The 7,723-nt window shown below is 40.3% G+C and overlaps 1 protein-coding gene across 1 annotated transcript in view; it reads right to left on the bottom strand.

Moving 5' to 3' along the window:
• LOC103898677 (solute carrier organic anion transporter family member 1C1) overlaps nucleotides 1-7,723 on the bottom strand; it is a 36,267-nt gene that overhangs the window by 19,906 nt on the left and 8,638 nt on the right. The window contains exon 2 of the mRNA XM_019471989.1: nucleotides 684-794. The gene's annotated coding sequence lies outside the window, so the exon portion shown is untranslated. The remainder of the gene's footprint in view (nucleotides 1-683; nucleotides 795-7,723) is intronic.

Below are 7,723 nucleotides of genomic sequence, written 5' to 3'. Positions count from 1 at the left end.
TGCTCTTGAATGACTTTTAATGCTAAAAAGACAATTTCAACAAAAGAGTAAGAGGCAAAGTCTCTGTCCAAAAATAAACTACAAGGGTCAACAAAGCATCAGTGATGAAGCACAGGGAGTCTTCTTAGTGAAGCTCTGAATTTGCAGGCCACGTGGCTTAGGACTCAATCATTGTTCTGGTAAGATCTCTGTAGTAACACTGAGCCATCGACTTATTTCTTCACACTGGCCTGTTGGAAACAATTCTTAATGACAAAATAATTGATTATTTTAGCTACTTGACCTCCTATAAGGAGATTATATGTTTTTTCTTCGTGCAATAGTATACAGGGGATCCCTAATCTCCTTCTGTTTGCAGAGTGCTGCCTATATCCCCTGATGCATGAAATCATCTGCAACTCAGCAGTTCAGTAGAACTGCTCCAGTTCCCCTGGGAAGAGCACACCCTATAGCCATAGACAACAAATCTTTCCTCTCCTTTGATATAACATATTTTTTTATTGTTGAAAGCCTTGTTTCATGATTAAGTTGAATTTGGTTTTATCGCAATGAATAGTACAATACTTTTTTAAAACTGTATCTGAGAGGTGGATAAGCAATTAAAAAGAATACTTCAGTGAAAAGCTGTAAGGGAAGTCTATGTATCTATTTGCAAAATTTATTTAAAGAATGAAAACACTTGCCTGTTTGTGCAACTCTAACTACAAACAGAACAGATTTCTGAAGGAAGATCCAGATGCCACTGCAGAGCCTCTCGGAAAAAATGGGTCACTTGAAACAAACCCTCTTCAGATCTTCAGATCTTGACATACAGGGGAGGTAGGAGTATTGAAACTAATGACCCCAAGTCAGAACTGAGAAATCATAGCTCACAGGAACTGATTTCACCTTTCACAGTAGTCTCCTCATTTGAGAAAAGGGTGAAGGGGGGGTGGGGGCGGAAATCACACAAAGAGAGGTTTTCCATGCTTGAATGGAGCTGAAAAAAGTTGGATGAACTTTTCCAATGCTGGAAAAACTCCATCTACAATTGAAAATTGCTCTGCTACAGGCCATATGGCAGAGTAACATTTTTCAGAGCATTTAAAGGGTAAGCATTGCTCTAACGCATGATGGTTGAAGAACACTTTTCTTCACTCAGGTGGAAGAAGGTTAATACCTAAGGATGTTTAAGACAAATGCACAAACAGAGATTTAAACAACTTAGGATTTTCTTGGGCTTAAGTTCATGAGCATATCCTTAGGTACTAATGCTGGCATGAACAACTTTCCTTTCCCACTGCTCATATCTGCTTCTCAAAGTCTTGACTTGTGTGAGTACCACTGCTTCTGTGGCTGTGCTGTAAGTCTGGGTCAGAACATATATCTGGACAGAAAATAACTTTTCCTCCACTTGGCTCCTCGGACAGATAGGAACAAGAAGTAGAGGAAACGATTTCCTCAAGTCTGCACAACTACCCACAGAAATGTTTGTGAAATGAGATTCTTAGTGCTCAGGAGAAGTTAGTACACAAATACTTTTGAGCATCTGGTCCTCTGAAATTTATCTGTCCCTGTGTAACCTGAAGATATTAGCTTCTCCCTGTTATCATGATACATTAAGGACTACAATAAGATGCTGGGGTAGCATGTCATTGCAGGTCACAGGACTAAAGAAGTGGCTTTTGTGAGAGTTTGAAGCTACGACATGACTTAGAATCTCAATATAAGGAGAGAAGAAGTGAAAGCAGAGAAACATGAAGATAGAAATAAGAGGCAAAGTAGAGAAAAGAGAAAGGCAGTCAGGTATCCATACATGTAACAGAAGTTGCTTAGATATTAGCAGGCTATCCCAGTGAACATTTCAGAGAAAGACTGTAAAGGCACAAGAAGGGAGGACAGTAAGACTGAAAGTGCGAGCAGTAAATATCAAAGAGCAGGTTAAGCAGTTAGAGGCAAATAGTGAAAAAGGCATCCAGAGGCAGAGGTTAGGGTACCAGGCAAGATAAAGGATAAAAAAAGAGAAGAAAAATAAAATACATCTTCATGGGGCAAAAGTTGCTTGATGCACACAGAAAAGTGTGAAGCCAGCTAGAAGGTGGAAGTTAGTTGGCTCAGCACTGTCAGTGCTCAGCTCCTCCAGTGATCCAGGGGAAGGAGTCTCAGGCAAGAACAGGGGTGACCAGCTCCTGTCAGTGGTGAATGACACGTCTTATCATTGCTTTGCAAAGATGCTACTGGAGATGGTGCTACTTTTTCTGGGGAAGGCTAGGATGGGGAGAAGGAAGCAAAAAGATGATGCAACTGTGCTGGAGAAATGTTAGAGTGCGCTACGTGCAAGGATCAACAGTTAGAGCTGCTGGCAACATCTCCTCCCATCCTCAGTTGACCCTGACCTACATGGAAATTTGCTGGAGACAGAAGATATCAAGGCTGGGGAAATGCCATGCCACAAGAAGATTAGGAAAAAAGATAAAAGTTTGATTCACAATTGATGTCAACATACATTAGCTGTTGAGCCTGACAATTTCAAGTACTGTTAAAGTTGCTATTTTAGATTTATTTCACTAGTGGGTTTTTTCCATGTTTAATAAACCAAGGATCTGGTTACAAGCAAAGGAAAAGTGTGAAGCTTTCTGCACCAAATGTGTCCTTTCACTAGTATGACTTCTCTAAAACTATTACGCTTTGCCTGCACAAGCCATTCTGCTGTAATAATGACCTGAGGTAGCTGCATTTGCAGAAAGATGAGATCAGTCAAATAACATATTGGCATTGTTTAGGTAGTCAATCAACCTAAACAGAAATCACCCTGACTTCCTTCCCGAGGGAAGAAAACAATCCTGTCCCCAAAAGCAAGCATAAGGAAAAAAAACCCACCAAAAAACCTCAAGCCATACTGTGAGAATGAGAGTTAACACTCTTCCAGTTCACTTTTGCATCATACCCAGGGAACATTTGACAAACTCATTTGGTCTTGTGCTCAGTACAGTCTCTTCTGAGAAGCACTTTGGGTGGGGGAAGATCAAGGGTCTTAACTAATAATCAGTGTGGATCATTTGTGTTGGTGGGAGCTGAGAGCTTTCACAGCATCATGGGAAACACGAGGCACCTTGCAAGATTGTTCCAGAGTACAGCAGCCAGCCTTGCAAAGGACAGTCACAGACTTCTTCAGTGCTTCAGGGTATATGACCTTATAGGGGCCATGGCCTAACTCTGTGCCTGTTAGGTAGATCTATTCCTTAGTGATCATTAAAAAAAATCAAGCTTGGTTTTCTACCCCCTAATTATAAGAAAATTGTAATGAATAAGAGCACCAATTTAAACACCTTAGCATGAATAACAGGTAATTAGTTTACAAAGGTCAAGACGATAGTTTGCTACAGGTTTTGTAGGTTCTTATGAAAGAAAAATACAATGATGTTTCAGGAATTTTCAGAATCGAGCAAAGACACTGTAAGTCCTTGGGCTGTTTCTCACCGCAGTTGCACTCTCAGGGGCTATGCCACCATCCAGTAGACTAACAAATCACAAATCAAGAGCCACATTTCATCCAGTAGTTTACGGAACTGTATTGATTTATGCTAACTACAGTGCTAATCCAATTGTCTTATTGATTTTTAAATATATTAAGGAATCATAATAAGACCTTTTAAGTAAACCTAATATGAAAAATGAATACCACAGTGCTGCGTAGGCCTCAATGCTGCTTGCATTGTTCGAGACATATGATGCTTACTGTTCAGAGGCACACATACATATGTATGATGCCATCATTAAAGCATTGACATTTACAACAGGAATGTTACTGGTGTTACTGGTCACAGGAAATGCAACTAGTACTACACAGGTAATGTTCATTAGCTGCAAACACTAAATGGCAACATTTTAAGGTTAAGACAAACAAAAAGAATATTAAAGAGGTTCCTACCTAGGTTCTGTATCCACAACAACAGCAGTTTTACTACCACACAAATGCTCAAAAAGTCAGAGTATTCTCTCCTTAAGCAAGGCTGTGCTGGTACTTGGTAGAAGAATCATTAACTTCTAACACAAACTATGGTTTAGGCAGTTTTAATCTTGTCTCCTCCCAGTTCTGCCCTCTGTTAAAGGTCCCAAAACACATGTTTATCCACAGTGGTCAAAAATTAATTAGGTAGAAAATGTGCAAGTGTATTCCTTTTGTACACTCTTGTGAAACACCTTTTTTCCTGAGCTTGTCACAATTATAATAGTTCATACCTTCCTGGCATTTAAAAATGGGGTGTCCCAACTTTAGAAGTGTTCCTGGTTACTGATAGCTAAAACGTATTTTGGTATGAAGTTTTATTTTCATAGTCTATGGTTAAAGTCCATTCAGCTAAGACCTGCTAGAGTCAGCCAAGGACTTGCAGGAAGAGAAAACATAATGCCTTGTGTATATTGAACAAACTAGGTGTTCAAGAAACACTCATGCTTAGAAGACCGTTCGGTTTTATAGTTCAGTACTATTAACAGCACAGGCAAACCCAATGTGAAAATATATTGGGGCTATGTGTACTTTGGAGCAGCCCTTTACCTACTTACAGCTCTAGTTCAAGGAAGCCTGAACTGATTTCCCGAGAGGTATTTTATTTGATGGCACCCTTGTTGTGCATTATGCCTGATTCCTGAGAGTGATTGTAGTTAAAAGACGAGTCATTCTTAAAGCATGTGAACTATGACTACTGTGCCTGGATGTTACACCAAAATGTGCCATTCCTTGTTGTTTGTGTGCCCTTCACTGCCACCACTGTCACCATGCCCATTCTTTTACTTGCTATGAACAATTACAGCCTACTTAATAATGCTGACCTTTGGATAATCTTAATTAAATTTTGTCTTCAATACTGTTATCGGCAATACCTTGCACTGCTCATGGCTTTTCCGACTCTCAACCAGACAGTTCCCTTTAGCTTCCTAGAACAAGAGACATCATCGTCAAGAAAATGGTAGTCACTCCAAAGCTATATGTCAGGGCAATTCAACTGCAAGTATTAGTAAAATTATAAAATAAGAATGCAGGAGGAATCCAGATCACAAATCCAGTCTGCAAATGCAAAAGCACCTTTTGTGAAAAGGCCAAGCCCTGCCTTGAGAACAATAAAAATTGCACTTCCTCCCACTCCATCCAATTCTAAGGTTACTGCAAAAGATTGGTCTTCTGATGCATAGGAACCTTCTTTAATTTCCAGTCATGATCAAATTATATTCTGGTTTTGAACTGACAGGGTCCTTTAGCTTTAAAAGCTCTTCCTCTCAATCTGATACTTAGGACTCAACCTTGATCATAAATGAAGAGAGCACAGTTTTTCAACCTGTTTTACTAGGTAAACAAGCTAATCATGCCTAATAATTTCTTGAAAAATAGGCTTTCTTGGTTCTGCAGCACATCCTTGGAGCCCTTGGCTACAGTGCTATCTGGATCCATATTTCATCAATGCACATGGCTAAAAATGTCACAATATTCCAGGTGTAATCTCACCAGTGCCACATCTTGAAATATTAACTATTCCTTATCTCTAGCCTTGTCTGATATGTTCTAAGATTACATATAGTGTTTTCAGAAAAGCATCTTTTTAAGGGTGGTTCCTAGTTATCCATAATTAACAGGTACACTCAGAGCCTTCTCAAAAATTTTCAGCTAAGGAGCTCCTACCCTGGAGCAGAAATTCCTGTTATTTGCCATCAGCTGTGCAACTTTCTATTTAACATTGTATTCCACTCCTATTTTGCCATTCTCAGGTTCATTATTCGTTTTTCCCTCTATGATATCCAGACTCTCCTCTGTTTAACCATTCCATCCAACTTTGTGCCTTTACTGTTATTTCAAAAAGTGAAGCTGGAATGTCGTGCATAATATACTTAGAAATCTAATAACAGGAATGAAAACTACAGAGACAGACTGGTGCTTAGCTGTGAAATCTAAAATAGATGGGTCTTAACTGTTGGCTTCATCAAAGTTTGGGATGCTTTCCAAAAGAAAGTAATCTTAGAGAAAAGCTTAGAGGAAAGTCTTAGAATCACAGCAGAATTTAGACTGGAAAGAAGCTCTGGAGCTCATCTTGTCCAGTCCTCTGCACTAAAAGCAAGACTAACTTCAAAGTTTGTTGGTGTTGCTCAGGTCTCACCAAGTTGAGTTTTGGATGGAAATCTCCAAGGAAGGAGGTTGCACAGCCTCCCTTGGCACCTGGTCCCCTGTGCACAGGGGAGAGTCTGGTGCTGTCTTCTGTATAAGCACCCATTAGATGATAGCTGAAGAAAGCAGTAAGATCCATCATTTGCTCAACTTGATTCAGTTTATCAATGTCTGTCTTGTTCTGGAGAGCCTCAAACCAGACACAACATTCCAAATGCAGCCTGACAAGTACTGAACAGAGGGAAAGAACCACTTTTCCAGATCTTCTGGTCTTTAATAACTGTAGTCTAACATGCAGTTAACCTTGTAGGATCAAAGGTGTGCTACTGTTTCATGTTTAACTCACCATCCACCAGGACCCAAAGGTCCTTTTGTGCAAAGCTGTTTTCTGTCTAGCTTGACTTCCTTCTATCCCAGGTGCAGGGCTTTGCATTTTCCTTTGCTGAACTTTATGAGTTCTCCATCCTCATCAAACCTCCTCTGCCATTCTGCCCTCCAGCATATGAACTGCTCCTTTCCTCAGTTTGGTGTCATACACGAACTTGCTGAGAGCACTTCCAGTCCTATTCTCCAAACCATTAGTGAAGTTGTTGACCATTATCAGCCCCAGTATTGACTCCTGAGGAACATCACTAGCAACTGGCCACCAGCCAGTTCAGATCTTCTAGTTTTCTACCCACCCTATAGTGGGTAGACTATATCTCACTTGTTTGGCTACCAGGATAATAAGGGAGACTGTGCCAAAGATCTTGCTAAAGTCCCAGGAAACAAGGTGTACTGCTCTGCCCTTGTCCACCAGACCACTCATCCCATCGTAGAAGGCAACCAGGTTTGTCAGGCCTTGATTTGCCCTTGATAAATCCATGCTGGCTGTTCCCTATCACAGTCCATTGTGTGCCTAATGATGGCCTCAAGGATAACTTGTTCCATAACCTTCCATAAACCTCTCTTAGTATTTTATTGATCCCTTTTATTTGTAACTTTTTGTGTACAACTATTTTTAGTTTTCCATGACTAAGTGATCAATAACATGGTCAAGGGGGGCTTCATTCATTGTTGCGGAGAAAAACCATGGTGTTACACTACGATTGCATCCATCAGATTTAGGTCTGAATTAAAAAAAAAAAACAACACTGCTGCCCCCTGCAATTTCTCTAAAAGAGTCAAGCATATCCTCACAGTCAGATGATCATGTACTTAGCATTAAGTATACGCAAGAGGTTGAAATTCATGGTCCTACAACAGCTCTGGGCCTCTTCTCAGAGGTGGGGATTCTGTTGTGGCATAAATCATCAACCATCCACTTCCAGCAGGTTTCTTATACCATGACTGACATTTTCTAGTCACAAGATAGGCATCTTGGCCCTTGTCTATTGCTCTTTATTACAGGATGGCATACTGTACTTCTGCTAATCTGTGTGGATACTGATGTTCCACCAAGGGCACATACACACAAACACCTGTGGCCTCGTCCTTCTTCAAAGGTGTGTCACAAGCTCCACTATTATGCTCTGCCTATGTCAAGATAAGTATTCCCTCTTGTTTTACAATGTTTTTTGATGGAGTCTTTAATTCCCAAGGTTTCAT

This window comes from Aptenodytes forsteri, unplaced genomic scaffold, assembly GCF_000699145.1.
Source record: "Aptenodytes forsteri isolate BGI_AS27 unplaced genomic scaffold, ASM69914v1 Scaffold241, whole genome shotgun sequence".
NCBI lineage: Eukaryota > Metazoa > Chordata > Aves > Sphenisciformes > Spheniscidae > Aptenodytes > Aptenodytes forsteri.
Note: the sequence above shows the minus strand (reverse complement) of the source record. Positions and strands in the feature narration are given on the sequence as shown.